Raw genomic sequence first — 16,248 nt, 5'->3', positions numbered from 1 at the left:
TTACTATGGAGTCGCCCCAACCCCAGGATGGTCCTAAACCCACTGAAGGCCCCGCGCAGCTAGAGAAAATGGGTGGTGAGGAAGACAGCAAGAACGACGGGAAGGAAATAGGACCAGGAATGGAACGGGAGGGACTAGAATCTCAGCAAGTCCCTGGTCCCTTTCTGTGGGTCACCGGAGCTTCCGGACAGTGGGAAGAGGACATGTGCAAAGGGAAGGAAAGGAACACTTGTTACTGTTTGTTTGTTTGTTCTGTTTGTTTTTCTTTTTCCTTCCTTCCTTCCTTTCTCTCTCTCTCTCTCTCTTTCTTTCTTTTCTTCCTTTCCTTCTTTTCCTTCCTTCCTTCCTTCCTTCCTTCCTTCCTTCCTTCCTTCCTTCCTTCCTTCCTTCCTTTTCTTTCTTTCTTTCTTTCTTTCTTACCGCAGGGCAGGAAACTAGTGATCCAAGCAAAGCAGGTGCACCTGGAGGAGGCGTACAAAGCCCGTCCCTGTCGCTAACCCCCAAACAAACTTGATCTCGATCCCGACAGGCAAGTCCCCGGAGCCGCAGGGAGAACGTGAGCCCCGGAGACTCCTCGCGTGTCCAGGAGCCCAGCTCCGACCCTGAGGTGGGGGAAGAACCCGGCAGGAGGCGTGTCCCAGCAGCGCCTGCGGGAGGAGAGGCTGCCTGCGCACACCTCAGAGAGTCAGCGCGCGGCGTCCCCCGCGGTTCCATGGTGTGATGGTGAGCACTCTGGACTCTGAATCCAGCGATCCGAGTTCAAGTCTCGGTGGGACCTTGCCCTTTAGGCCGAGCCACCGCCAGCTTTTACTTTCCTCTCGATACCCAACGAGGCGCACTTGCTTCCCCCCTCCGATGTCCCCGCCCCCATCCCGGGAGGGAAACTCCGGGGACATCGCGCAGTGCTTCTCCCCCCGCCCCCCTCAGGGGGGTCCTTCGCAGCCGCGCCCTTCGCGCTCCTCAGCCTCCTGCTCAGGAACCAGGGACCCGGAAACCCGCGTCTCAGAGAGCCGTCCGCCGCCCCGCGCCACGGACACTGCGGCCACAGGGAGGGCACCGGGCCACTGCCACCTCTCGTCGGAGTCCCCCTCGGGCCTAGGGTAAAACCCGGCGGCTGCACGGCAAGGGGCATCCGCCGCGCGTCCGGTCGTTGCACCCACTCACCTGCACGGTAGAAAACGATGGCGACGTGAAACAGCGTTTCTTACCTCCGCCCTGCGGTGGTGAGAATGCAGTTTCTAGGGTCCTGGGTTCGAGCCCAAGGGTGGGCGTCTTTCCTTTCCTTTTCCTCGGATCCTTTCCCGCCCCTCTCAGAAGAATCCCGAGTGTCTGTTCAGGCCAGTAGGGGTCGCAGTTGTCCTAAACTTGGTACTGGAGCGTGGGGCTTCTGTCCCGTCAGTCAACCCTAAACCGCGGGAAATAAGAGATTCTGGCTGGGGATTCTCTGGGCCTCACCTGCTGCCGCCCTCGGGGCTCTTCCAGGGCCGAAGGCAACACGAGCCAGGGCAGCTCCGAGTCCTGACCCGTAGGGTGCCCCTCGCTCCTGGGGCGACTCTGCTCCACGGAGAAGACGCCTTACGACTGGACCTGATGGAAACACGCTCGTTCTCTTCTGCTCGGTCGAAAAATTTGGTCACAAGTTCTGAAGGACCTCATAGCTAGTGAAAATGTCCACTGCCACACCTCTCCTAGTTTTGGAACTTCCGCCCGTTTACAAAGGAATGTAAAATACAGTTGTTCTCCAAGGGCTCGCTTTGCGGCTCTGAAGAGCAAAGGAGTGAGAGCCCTAAGGCTGGAGGGGAGAAACGGAAAGCGGAGACAGGAGGAGGAAAAGAGATAGGAAGGAGAAGGGGCGGGATCCGAGGGCGGGGAGCCAGTCTGTTGACCTGCAGACTCCGCTGCCGCTGCGGGCTCATTCTGCAGCGCTGCCGCGTTTGGGTTGAATCTCATTGATCCCCCAGGAACTTTGGCTTTACCTGCAAAGTACGAACGTGCGTGTCTGGCGTTGTCCTTGCTCTTTTTATTAATTGTGGAAGTCGGAGTAGGAGGTTAAATAGACCTGCAAGTTATTGGGAACCAAGTTAGGACCTTACTGAATTCTCTGGCGTTAACTGGAAAGCAGACTTTCCTTCCCTTCTCTCCCATTGCAAGAGGACTGCCGGCAGGACAGGCTTGGAGAGAGTCGAGGCACCCAAGAGCATGAAGATGGCCAAGGACTAGTTCTTTGCTGGACATGTGGTGGCTGAGCAGACTGTGCCCTTCCCAGAGCGTGGATCCTAGGGGTCTGGCCAGGGGACTGAGCAAGGGGACCTGTCAGAGTGAAGCAATGGGCTTTCTCCAAAGCATTGCAGACCTTCCTTTCTGACCTCCATCTTCTGTACTGGACAGATCCTTTTAATGGAACTGCATTGATGCGTAGATTTGGGTACCCTTCCCTGGCCAACTAGAGCCTCTGCCCTTACCAAGACCTGAGCCCCAGACATTGCTTCAAGGAGAAGTTACCCTTTATTTTCCCACCTGAACTGCTCTGGCTCAAGCCCAGCATCTGTCTTGTGATAAAGACAGCCCCTCATCCCTTCAGGCTAGGAGGGCTGATGCTCCTTCACTCCCAGCCCCTCCACAGTCCCACATATGTGTATGGTTTCAACCTACAGAAGCATATCCAAGGCCTACATCTCTCAAATCTCCTTTCCCTTCACCCTGGATCCATACTCTACTCCACACATCCATTGCAGAGTGATAGAGTTTTCTTCTTGTCCTTCTTGTTGCCCACCCAGCACTCCAGGATTCTTCTTCTTTTGTTTTTGGAATTGTTCCTTTCTTGGATAATGTCTTCCGTGTACTATTCATGAAGGTACTCTGCCCCCGTTTGCTCAAGGTGAGGACATGGACCTAAGCTCCATCAATGACCTCCAGTGATTAGAATATGAAAATTCCCTGGAATATGAAAATAGAAGTGGGGTGAGTAAATAAACCTCAGATTTATCCACTTGAAGAAAAGAGTATGTGAAAACACTGGTCTTTGTTCCTCCTATTTGTATCCTATGTGGCCCAGCTATGAATATAGAGATTACATAGTTAATATGATAGGTGATCGATAAAATTATGATACAGATATACTGGACGATAAAGCAAGAAGAGGCATGTTTGGTGTGGAGGTGATATTAGAGGGATATGTGAGAGATAATATCTACAATTTGAAAAACAAGGAACAGTGAAGGGGGGGTTGCTGGGTTTTAAAAATTTATTTATTTACTTGACAGACAGAGATCACAAGTAGGCAGAGAGGCAGGTAGAGAGAGAGAAGAGGAAGCAGGCTCCCTGAAAAGCCTGATGCAGGGCTCGATCTGAAGACCCTGGGATCATGACCTGAGCTGAAGGCAGAGGCTTAACCAGCTGAGCCACTCAGGAGCCCTGGGTTGCTGTTTTCTAAACAAACTTATGAGTATGCATAACTTTGATAAAAACTTGTCCCAAATACAAATTAATTCCTTTGCCATATATGTATGTATGTGGAAATTTAAAGTGTATTGTTGTATCTCGAATATTATTGGCTCTTTTCATATTATTGGCTCTTTTCATGGAGGAATTCTGGGTTTGATGTCTTGCACAGAACAATTTCCCACTGTAGGTCTATAAAACTGTGAGCAAAAATAGGTTCAAACGAAATGGCAGGTAAGGACTATCCAAATTTGGCAAAACATTAGAGAGAAGAATATTTTCATAAAATGTGGGGACTATGACCTACATTTTCTTTTCAGGGTAGTTAGGCAGGCAGTCACAAACTTTGATTGACAATTCCATGCTCGGGACTCTGGAGAGAAGGAGAGGCATAATAATGCATATTAGTATATGCATGTTCCCTGCAGTAGTATGTGTGATCATCAATATTGGAGCCAATTGCATGATCATCAATTAGAGAGACTGTTTGAATAATGACTTACTTATATCAAGAAGGATCTTAACTAAAAAGAACAAAGCAGGTAATGAAAATGCTGATGGCAATGGCGCTGGTAAGAGCTAATGTGTTTTGAACATTTGCCTGTGAAAGTCATTGGCTACGTGCTTTCCCCACACATCTCATTAAAACTATGGACAAGCAAAATACTCCATTTCACTCATCTTACATGTAAAAATGGAAGCACAGAAAAGTCACATAACTTTTTTGGACTGATTAAGTTTCCCTCCTAGAGCTTGTACCTTCACCATTGGATGTGAGCTGGGTTCTCTTGTTCTCTGTTTTAGGGATTTACAGTGTTTCAAATACGTTAAGCTGTAAACCAGGCTTTGGAAAAGTAGGGGAAGATGTAAGGGCAGTTGTAGATTATATGTGCTCTGGAGCTCCAAAACATTTTCCTCAAAGGGGGACTCATTGCTAGTGGTGCCTGGGAAATAGAAAGCATAAATTTGGTATCCTAAAGAGAAAGGGAAAAGGTTGGAAACCCACCTTCTCCGGAAACCCAAGCGTCCCTGGGTGGGATTGAACCACCAACCTTTTGGCTAACAGCCCAGTGCACTAACCAACTGCACCACAGAGACACTCCATGTAATCACTCATTGGCTGGGGGTCAATTATACTATATACATTATGGTTTTGTGTTCCTGGTTGAAGTCTGACAAGAATGCACAACCTGATGGCTATAGTTAACCTTGCTGAATAGTATATTTGAAAGGGTAGTTGTTATGAGTTCTTATCAAAAGGAAAAAATACATTTAAAACCATTTTTATTTATATGAGAGGATGGACGTTCACCCAACTTGTAATCATTTCACAATATAAGTAAGTCCAGTCATTATACTGTATATCTTAAACTTTTAAAGTGCTGTATCTCATTTCAATCTCAGTAAAACTGGGGGGAAATTATATTATCCATAATCGTCTCATTGTACAGAGGTACAGAGAAGTGATTTTTGTGCCCAAGCTAGGGCACCCTCAACTCTTCTGTTTGGTCTAACCTCCCTCCCTGCTCCTGAAGCTTGAAAACGCGGGGGAGATATTGAGGCCTAGAGTTTTGGGTGATGACTTGGAGCCCAGCCTGTGAACTCCCAAGATCAAACATCAGGTGCCCTGGTGACAACGCAGCCTCTTGGTTGGAAGTCATCCATTGTCCAGTTCTATGCTCCACTTCACGTGTCCTGGTCTTCTTCTCTAGTTACTCCAGATTGCGGGAGGCGGGGAGGAGGGTGCGAGCCTGAAGAACCATAATCAGCTGTTCCTCCACCGCGCCAACCCTTGGAGGTCACTAGATGGGGACTCCATGGGGGCAGGGATTTGGGTTTGTTCACGATGCAGGCCCCTCGCTTACAATATTGCCTGACACTTTGGTGCCAAATAAATGCCCCGTGAAGGAGTCCATTCTGCCGCAGGGGCCTGAAGGGGACAGGAGAGGAACGAGGAATTTCACCTTGGACGATTAATTTTAGTGCTAGAGAATTCCCTGTATGGGAAAAAGTCAAAGTCGGCCATTCTTTAAAATCTTTATACCGGAAGCTGATTTAGAGCCAAGTCAAGGTCCTTGGAAGTCATGGAAACCTTTCGAGGACACCACCCAGAACCCCCCACCCAGGGCGGTGCTGCGGCCTCGCCTAGGGGACGCGGGTGGGCGCAGGGAGAAAGGTGATGAGGAGAGCTGAAGAGCGTAGGAAGTGGATGGGAGTGAGGGCGGTCTGGAGTAGGAGAAAGAAAGGGCAAAGGGAGGAGGAGTGAAAATAAAGCCGAGAGGCACCAACTCTAGCCATTGAAAGCAAAACTGGTTAAAAAACGCTGAGGCTATTTAGGTCGGTTTATAGATCTTGACCACAGCGCAGCAGGTTGTCCACGGCCTGCGTTGGTCGTACAGTGGTTAGTACTCGCCTTGCGACCTTAGTAACCCTGGCTTGAATACTCGCTCTTTTCCTCTTTAAACAACCTCCCATCCCAGTAAAGCTGGCCATAGGGTGCGATTTCCCGCAATGAAACTGAAGACTGCGAACAGCTGAATCCGGCTCTGGAGGTCCCACGTGGCGGAGGTCCCACGTGGCGGAGCTCCCAGCCTCAGCTCCCAACAGGGACAGAGAGAGACCTGCCTAACTTGGGGAAAGGCGGAAAAGTCGCCCAGAGGCGAGGTCTGCAGCGCCCAGAGTCCCCACTCTTACCCCGGAGACTGGAGGCAAAGACAGCAAAGAGCCAGATCCGCTTTGAGGGAGAAAGAGCCTGCACCGGGAACCACTCACTTTCATTGATGGGTAAGACTCTAAGAAAAGCACCCAGCTTTGCCTTGGAAAGGGAATTCTTGCTACCCTTAGGTAGAAGCATAAATCCCAGCTTTTCACATCTCACTTGTTTAGTCTGTAGTGTCTGACTTCCACTGATGTCTTTATTATCATAGTGAAACAGACTTTTGTTGGTACAAATTCTCCATAAATTTTAATGTATATGTGTATTTGTGTAGTCATCATCATAATTACAATACATACAGTTTCATCTCTCCAAAAACCTTCTTTGTGCTATCTTGTTACTGTTACAACTCACAGCCAACGGTATGCCTTTGCAATCACTGATCTGTCCATCACTATATATATATATATATATCTATCGATTTGTGGGATATATAGATAGAGATCTATAGATCTATCTCTCTATTTTGTTTTCTGAGACTGTCATAAGAATGGAAGCCATACAGTATGTAGCTTTTTCAAACTGGCTTCTTTTACTCAGCAAGGTGGAGTTGGGATTTGTTTTGTAGATCAACAGTTCCTGTTTACTGCAGAATATTCCATCCAGTGGGTATGCCACTGTTTTGTCTATCAGGTATCCTTTTGAACCACATTGGATGATTGTAGCTTCTGCTCTTACAAATATAGCAGCTATGAATATTCCTGTAGAGATTTTTGTGTGAACACTAGTTTTCATTTCTTTGAGGCAGATTTCTGGCAACCCAAGTTTGCTAGATCATATACTACTTGCATGCTTAACTTTATGAGAAACTACCAAATCTTTTCCAGAGTGCCTATACCATTGTGTATTCTCACCAGCAGTGTTAAGAGAATTCTAGTTACTCCTTATCCCAGATGCTTGGTACTGTCATTCTAATAGATGTGTAATGCCATTTCATTATGGTTTCAGTTTGCATTTCCCTGATGCTTGACAACATTTATGTGCTTATATCCTCTAGAGAAGTCTGTTCATGTCTTTTGCCTATTTTTTCATTATTATTTGTTTCCTTATTGTTAGTTTAAGATTTCTTTATATATTCTTGTCACCAGCCTTTTGTCCTATTTGTGATTTTTTTCTTTCAATCTGTAACTTTTCATTCTTTTAGCTGTTTTTTGGAAAACATTTTTAATTTCAATGAAATACAATTAATTTATTTCCTTTTTCTGGATAGCACTTTGAGTGACATCCCTACAAACACTGCCTAACCCCATTCCATGAAGATTTTCTTCTATAAAATATTTAGTCTGTTATCTATGGTTTTTTTGTTCATAAACTGTATGGTTTAGGTGGATTTTTTCTTCATATGGATGTCAAATTATGCCGACACAATTTGTTGAAAAGAAAATAAAAGTCTTTCTTCACTGAATTGCTTTTACACTTTTGTCAAAAATCAAGTGGGCCTATTTCTGTAGTTCTATTTCTGGACCCTCTATTCTGTTTCATTGGTCTGTATGTCTATCCTTCTGCTCACCCACAATATCTTGCTAACTGAAGCTTTATACTAACTCCAGAAATGGGTAGTCTTATTCTTCTAACTTTATGGTACTTTTACAAAGTATATTTAGTTCTTTTCAGGATTCTATCTCTCTGCCATTCCAGCCCAACAAATCGAGAATCTGTTAATATCTACAAAAGCTTTAAAACTTCAAAGACTCTGTGAATAGAAGGAAAAGATAGTGGTCTCCTTTTCCTATGGTGTCTTGTTGGAGTAGATCCAAGGGAGTAAGAAGGGGGAGACTGTGGGTGGCAGCAGATGAGGCCCAGAGAATCCTCAGCCAGAATCTCTTATTTCCTGCAGTTTAGGGTTGACCAACCAGACCGACTCCCCAGGCTGAGTTTAGGACAACTCCGACCCCTACTGGCCTGAACAGATACTCGGGATTCTTCGGAGAGCTGAGAGAGGAACGGACTGGAGGAAAAGAACATGAAAGACACTCAACCTTGTGCTCCAACCCAGGACCCAAGAAACTGCATTCTCACCCCAGCACGACAGAGGTAAGAAAAGCTGTTTCACACTGACGTCATTTTCTACCCATGCAGGTGAATGGGTGCAAGGTCAGGACGCCCTTGGGAGAAGGCGTGCCACATGCCACTGGCTTGGTATCAGAGAGGAAAGCAAAAGGCAGTGGCAGCTTGGCACAAAGGGCAAGGTTCCATCAAGACCTGAACTCAGTTCGCTGAATTCACAGTCCAGAGTGCTCTCCATTACACCATGGAACCATCTGGGGAAAGAGACCTGCTGACTCTCAGAAGTGTGTGCACACAGCCTTTCCTCCCTCTGGCCTTCCTGCGGCTTTCCACCTGCGGGGTTCTTCCCCCAGCCTCAGGGGTCAGGAGTCACCAGAGATCACATTCTCCCTGCCTATCTGGAGGCTTGCGTGTAGGGGATGGAGATCAAGTTCCTTTGGGGATTAGCGACAGGGACAGGCTTTTTATGCCTCTCCCAGGTGCACCTGCTCTGCCTGGGTGACTAGTTTCCTCACAAGTCTGAAATCCGGATGTCAGCTTGTTATGTTTTCATCTGATGCTCAGGCTCCTCTTCCAAGCTCACTACAGTTACTGGTAGAATTTATTTGTTTCATGTCTCCAAAGGCAAGGGAAACAAGGGCAAAAATGAACTACTGGAACTTCAACAAGATCAAACGCTTTTGCACAGCAAAGGAAACAGTTGACAAAACCAAAAGACAGCTGACAGAATGAGAGAAAATATTTGTAAATGTCTTATCAGATAAAGGGCTAGTATCCAAATTCTATAAAGAACTTATCAAACTCAACACCTAAAGAACAAATAATCCAATCAAGCAATGGGCAGAAGACATGAACAGACATTTCTGCAAAGAAGACATCCAGCTGTCCAACAGACACATGAAAAAGTGCTCAACATCACTTGGCATAAGGGAAATACAAATCAAAACCACAATGGGATACCATCTCACACCAGTCAGAATGGCTGAATATTGGCTAAAATGAGTCAAGAAAGTACAGATGTTGGTGAGGATGCAGAGAAAGGGGAACCCTCTTACACTGTTGATGGGAATGCAGGCTGGAGCAGCAACTCTGGAAAATAGTGTATAGGTTCCTCAAAAAGTTGAAAATAGAGCTACCCTATGACCAGCAATTGCACTCCTGGGTATTAACCCCAAAGATGCCAATGTAGTGATCCACTATCTGTCATGACTCTTTCAGCTTACCCATGTGCCTTAGGAGAAGGCTAGAATTGTGGAGCCCCAGAAACGATCTCTGCTGTCTCTTCTCCAGGAGGAGAATAAATGACAGAGGCCTTCACAAAGGAATGACCCCCGCTGAGGGCGGACATCCCCAGCAATTAGAACAGAGGAGGAAACCTGTAGGGCAGCAGAAGCCCTACAGACCCAAATTGTGGAAGCAGGACCCACATCAGGTAGGAGCCCTTCCTGGAAATGTCCCCATCACCCCACTGAAAGCCATCTTGGATGAAGGACATGGTCTGCTCAAAGCAGTTAGTCTTGTGAGCATTGGGTCTTTCAGAGTCTCCATCCTCAGCCATTTGATTAAAATGGACTTTGTCCATACCTGAGGATCTCCTTCAATTTTTTGTCTGAAGTGCCCTTACCCCCAGGGGAATGGAACAGGCACCATAGTGACTCTGATGGAGCTCTGCAGCTGGTGCCCAGGGATGGGAGCCCTGTCTGTTACATGATATCCCATTTCATATCTAACATTCCCGTGCTTCATGCTGCCTTCTCTAATTTATATCCTACACACTCTATTGTACCTAAGATAAATATGCTCAAAGAGGTAATTATATTGTCCACTAAAGCATATGTGGCATTAGGATCTCACACTGCTTTTTTTTAAGGCTGTGCTGTTCTTGCTTCAGCACAGACCTGGGATAGGGTTTGAATGAAAATATGGTTGGGACTAGAGATCAGTAACTATAATTATTGCTGGGAACTGTTATTTATCCACTGGACAAGTATTTAGTGAATGTTTCACTGGGCAGGAATCACTGGGGACATGGAGTGAGCAAGGTAGACCAAATGCCAGTCTCAGGAAAATGAACTTTGACACTGGAGTTAGATATTTTATAGATAAACACATAAGTGAATTTTACTTGTGATTATGATAGATATTATTTAACACTTTCCTGTTATGTGATCCTAATCTCTTAGCCAGTGATTTAAAAGTGAATATAAGTAATAGCATTATATAATTGTGAGAAAAGATCTGTCCCCAGATAGGCCCTTCTGGTATTTTAAACAGTAGAAATACCTACATTTGATCCAAAGTCTCTTCAAAATTATTTATTTTTAAGTTAAACTTTAAATTTCAGTGTCCCCTGAAATTCAGAAGTAGGTTTCTGGAGGGTGTGTAGGAGCCTAGACACGGAAGCTTACAGCCAAGCCTATGTGGGGGCTCTGCTGCTATCAGCTGGAAGGGGAGTTTGGGAAATTCTCCCAATGTCTGTGGGCCTCAGTTTCCTCATGTGTAAGATAAGGTTGATATTCAAATTCTCCAAAGTCCCTTCCTGCTCAGTTTCTCTGAGTGCACGAGGAATTGAGGTGCCTTTTCCAAAGCTTTGGGGACTGCAGCTGAGACCCGACTTGGTCCCTTCTCTGTGTGTCTCCTGCAGGAACCTGAGCTGAGTCCACACTGAAAGCAGAGAACAGAGGGAGCAGATGGAAGACTGGATATCAGCAGGTTTGGGGGATGAGAATAACACAAAGAAAGACAAGGCAATGGTGGAGCACGTGGTTGCAAAAGGACGGAAGAATAAGGACCATTCGAGTTCAGAAAAATCAGGGGAACCTGAGGAATGAATACACCAGCATCCAACTCTGCAAGGAACTGCCTGAGCTGAGCACGGAGGACCAGGAGAGTAACTTAGTCCATAGTGAACCTGTGCCCCTGCCGAGGAGCCCCACAGGACAGATTGGGATTTGTTTGTACTGCTGGAAACACCCAGTTCTCAGAGGAGGAGGATGCGACCATGAAGCTCTGCCCCAGTCCCCTAGTTTCAACCTTGGAGCTGCCTTCATGGTGGATGTCTTCCAAGAAAGTGTGGGCTTAGAGGGATCAAGGATGTTTGGATAAGGGTTGGAGATGTCCATTCTTACTGAAGGGAGTTATGCCCTTACAAATCTGACCCTAATCATGGCTCTAGGTGCCAAATAACAAAGCAAACCACTTACTTCCATTGGTTGTACAGAAACAGGATGCTCTTAATGCACATAAATGGAAAGTTACTCTGCCTGTAGAGTCATGCAATAGAACAGATAACTTGGGCAGTGGCCCAAGAAGGGTATGGGTTGAGTTTGTGACAGTGTCTCTTAGGTCTTGGAGAAGAAGGTTTGGGGCTTGAAGTTGCAGGTGGGCTGGCTCATGGTAACATTACCCAATCTTGGGAAAACATGTCTAGCACAATTTTGGGTTCAATGGACACTAAATGTTTAGTCCATGAACTGCAGTCATTCTTTCACAGGTTATCCACTATTGGCTTCAAACAAAAGTGACTTTTCTATTCATAGATACCAAGGATCACCTGGGTGGCTCAGTCAGTGAAGCATCTGACTCTTGGTTTCAGCTCAGTCATGAGCTGGTGGTAGTGGGATCAACACTGAGTTGGGCTCCATGCTCAGCACAGAATCTACTTCAGCTTCTTTGTCCCTCTCCATCCCCCTCTGTTCTCCCAGATCATACTACTCTCTCTAAAATAAATAAAATCTTTAAAAAATAACAATGCTCACAAATATGCAGGTTTAAACACATCCTATGATGATTTTGATGAACAACAAGGTAAAGCAGATTTTTTTTTTTTTTTTAAAGATTCTATTTATTTGACAGAGAGAGACCACAAGTAGGCAGAGAGGCAGGCAGAGAGAGAGAGAGAGGAGGAAGCAGGCTCCCCGCTAAGAGAGCCCGATGCGGGACTCGATCCCAGGACCCCGAGATCATGACCTGAGCCGAAGGCAGCGGCTTAACCCACTGAGCCACCCAGGCGCCCCTAAAGCAGATTTTTAATTTTTTTTTTCCAACAGAGAGCAGAAGAGGCGAGTAATATATCATTTCGGCATCAAAAAATAAACAGGTAAAAGAAAGAATGTATGGAATTGTATGTCATCTACACAATGATCAGTTGGTTATAAACAAATTGGAATAAATCTATGTTTATATTGACTCATAGGTCCAGTGAAATTGGCAGAGCATTGGGAAACAAAAACTGGCCAGGGGGGAACCCGGGTGGCTCAGTGGGTTATGCCTCTGCCTTTGGATCAGGTCATGATCTCAGGGTTGAGATAGAGCCCCGCATCTGGCTCTCTGCTCAGCGGGGAGCCTGCTTCCCCCCTCCCTCTGCCTGTTGCTCTGCCTACTTTTGATCTATGTCTGTCAAATAAATAAAATCTTAAAAAAAACTCATCTAAAAGTCATTCACATAATTGGAATTTAGAAAACCATTAAGCAAACCTAAAGCAAAAATATTTAAAGCTGTTTGTGAGCCACATGTTAACCCATCAGGGGTGAACTTTATGAGACACCTAACACTGAATAGATGCTTTGATTTCTTTGAGACCTGTTACCTGAGACCCAGGGAATGTGACCTTGTGAGTTATGCAGGTGAGCAAGTTTTACCTGATAGGATGTTAAGTCCAATGACTAAAGATGTATCTTAAATATGCTACACACACCAATCATTACTTAAGTCAAACATCTTCACTCTTTCTTGGGGAAATGGAGCGGACACAAAGGACTGCAGATTCTGTTGCAGAATCCAGACCTGATGCTTACAGACAGATGGCAGTGGACACCTACTTCAGATCTGGAGTATAAGCCTTTGTCTCATAAGGCAACTGAGTCACACAACTCAGTCACACAAGTGATCACACAAGTTGATCACACACACCCCTCAGCCTGTCACTATTACTTATTTTCATGCTGTTGGTGCCATCCTATAATAGACCACATCAGAAATGAGAAAAATCAGATTTGGGCACAAACTCATGGCATTTGATGGATATATCATTGAATACTGTTCCAAATTTTCTGGCAGTACATAATGCCGGCAATAGATTACTGAAGACTAAATTAAATAATAAGTGGGAACATCAGTCTCTAAATTTTGCAACTGTGGTGTTACAGCTACACACAAGATAAATGGGCAGCCTTGCCAACTGAATGGTTACTCTCAAGGAAAGTGTATTAATGGACATACAAAACATTTTGCATCCATTTGTCCACAAGACTCTGGACAATCTTCCCTGGCATACGACTGGATTTGGTTTGGATTATTCCTTTTCGTTGGGCTGCTGAGAAAAGTGCAAGGGAATGGAATCAGATCCTTCTCACCTAACAAATACCTAAATCTCCAAAGATACGGTCACTGCCAGATCCAGCTTGAATATCAAATGCATTTGCTTGCATCAAGACCCAAGATCAATGTATAAAACTCAGGTGTGATTTATGTGATTGCAATGCCTAACTGAAAGGTGAAAAGCGGTATCATTTGTAATAGCATGAAGCTTGAAATACTGAGGGATAGATCTGACTGAAAATCACAAAATATTTCACAGAGAAGTGAATGAAGCCTTAGAAAATGAAGAGAACTTCCTTATTTGGGGGTGGCAAGATTCAATACTGTTCAAACATCAACTTTCCCCATTTGATCTATACATTCAATTCAATCTTTTGCAAAATCTCAGCCCGTGTCTTTGGTAGAAAGTGACCAGTTGATTTTAAAATTCATATACAAATATAAATGACATCATATGGCCATACACTTGTGAAGCAAAGAACCAAGTTTTAGGGTTAGCTGTACCTGATTTGAAGAACCATTCTGAAATGATAGTAATCAAGATAGATTGGTATTGGCATATGACAGGTAAGTAGATCAATGAAATGGATTACAGAATCCCAAAACAAACTAATACTTATATAAGTGAACAGATTTTTGGCAAATGTGAGAAGCAAGGCACTGTAAAAAACATAATCTTTTAGAGCACGAGGGTGGCCCAGCTGGTGAAGCGTCTGACTCTTGATGTTGACTCAGGTCATGATCTCGGGATCCTTGGGATCTAGTCCCTCATCAGGCACCATGTTAAGAGGGGGTCTGCTTGTGATTCTCTTTCTCTTCCTCTGCCACCCCCACATAAATAATTTTTTTAAAAATATAATCTTTCAACAAGGGGTAAAGTGTAATCTTTTCAACACATGAATATGGACACGACATGGGTATGCATATAAAAATAAATACATAAAATTGGATCCATAACTTACATTATACAGAAATTAGCCTAATATAGAGCATGAGCCTAAACCAATACTCTAAAATGTTAAAACTTTCAGAAGAAGACATAGGAGAAAATCTTTAGGAGCACCTGGGTCACCCAGTCGGTGGCTCATGTGACCCATGATATTGACTCACATCCTGATCTCGTGGGTTGTGGGATCAATCCCAGAGTTGGCTGTGCTCTCAGTGGGCAGTCTCCTTCTGTCCCTTTCCCCACATGCTCTGTCTCAGTCAGTCTCTCTAAAAGTTAAAAAAAATGGGACAGGCAGAGGGACAAGCAGACTCCCTGCTGTGCAGGGAACCCAATCTGGGGAGGGAAGGGCGAAGGGGGGGTGTGGGCAACCCCAGGGCCTTGGGATCATGACCTCAGCCGAAGGCAGATGAGGAAGCAACTGAGCTAGCCAGACGCCACAATAAATAAACCTTTAAAAAAATCCTTATAACCTTAAGTTGGACAATGATTTCTGTTCTTTTAGATTATATTTATTTATGTGACAGAGTGAAAGAGAGAGCACAAGCCGGGGAGAAGCAGAGGGACAGGGAGAAATGGGCCCCCCACTGAGCAAGGAACTTGATGCAGGGCTGGATCCCAGAACCCTGGGATCATGACCTGAGTGAGCCAAAAGCTGACACTTAATCGACAGAGTCACCCAGGTGCTCCTGGACAATGTTTTCTTAGATATTACACCAAAATTGTGATTTTTGAAAGAACAAATTGATAAACTGGATTTCATCAAAAGTTAAAACTTTGTCTCTTCAGAAGCCATTGGTGAGAGAATGCGAAGTCAAGTCACACATATGGAGAAAACAGTTATGAATTTCATACCTGAGGAAGGTCTCCTAATACAGCATTGAAAGAACTCTCAAAAGTCAATAAGAAGCCAATCCAATTAAAAATGGGTAAAATAAAAGTTTCTGGCTGGCTCAGCTGGTGAAGCAGCTGCCTTTGGCTCACGTCATGATCTCAGCGTCCTGGGATCTAGCCCCTGCCGCCCTCTCTCAATCTCCCATGAGCAGGGAGTTCTCTCCCTCTGCCCTCCTCACCCTGCCCCACACGCCTGATCTTGCTCTCTTTCTCTCTTTCAAATGAAAAAATAAAACCTTTAAAAATTAAAATAATAAAATCAAATGGGTAAAAGATGCATAAAGACAATTCAGCAAAGAATATATATGGAAGGTATATAACAACATGACAAGATCTATATCATTAGTCCTTGGGAAAATACAATTTAAACCATTATTTGCCAATAAAATGGCAAAAATGAAAAGGATCTCCATCCCAATTATTGGCAAGGATGTGAGGGAGCTAGATTTCTCATACACTGCAGATGGGAAGACTAAATTCTACTACTCTAGAAAATATTCTGGAAACTTTTTTTTCCCCTTAAGACTGACTTCTTTGAGAGAGAAGAAGTGAAAGTGAGTGGGGGAGGGGCAGAGGCAGAGGGAAAAGGAGAGGGACAGAATCTCACGAAAACTCCCTGCTGAGCGCTGAGCCCTACTTGGGACTCTGTCTCACCACCAATGAGATCATGACCTGAGCCAGAATCAATGCCAAATGCTTAACCAACTCAGGCACCCAAGCACCCCAACAGTTGGGAAATTCGTCAGAATATTAAACCTATACTTACCATTGGCCATCACCATTCCACTCAAATGAAAAAAATATATATATTTTAAAAATCTATTGATTACAACTCTTATTTTTTAATGGTTATTTTATTTTATTTTATTTTATTTGAAACTCTTATTTTTAATTGTCATTCAAATCCATCCACAGGTTAGTGAT

General features: G+C 44.8%; 1 long non-coding RNA gene and 1 other non-coding gene across 2 annotated transcripts; both read left to right on the top strand.

The window, feature by feature from the left end:
- Window positions 1–388: 388 nt before the first annotated feature.
- LOC131810073 (uncharacterized) lies at window positions 389–11,859 on the top strand. Its single transcript, XR_009345396.1, has 5 exons — window positions 389–2,961; window positions 5,922–6,225; window positions 7,995–8,191; window positions 9,383–9,596; window positions 10,809–11,859. It is a non-coding gene; the product is annotated as an uncharacterized LOC131810073 (long non-coding RNA).
- TRNAQ-CUG (transfer RNA glutamine (anticodon CUG)) lies at window positions 707–778 on the top strand. The gene has a single exon. It is a non-coding gene; the product is annotated as a tRNA-Gln (tRNA).
- Window positions 11,860–16,248: the final 4,389 nt, after the last annotated feature.

The sequence above is a fragment of the Mustela lutreola genome, chromosome 10 (genome assembly GCF_030435805.1).
Source record: "Mustela lutreola isolate mMusLut2 chromosome 10, mMusLut2.pri, whole genome shotgun sequence".
Classification (NCBI taxonomy): domain Eukaryota; kingdom Metazoa; phylum Chordata; class Mammalia; order Carnivora; family Mustelidae; genus Mustela; species Mustela lutreola.
This window is presented reverse-complemented; position numbering and strand designations above follow the sequence as displayed.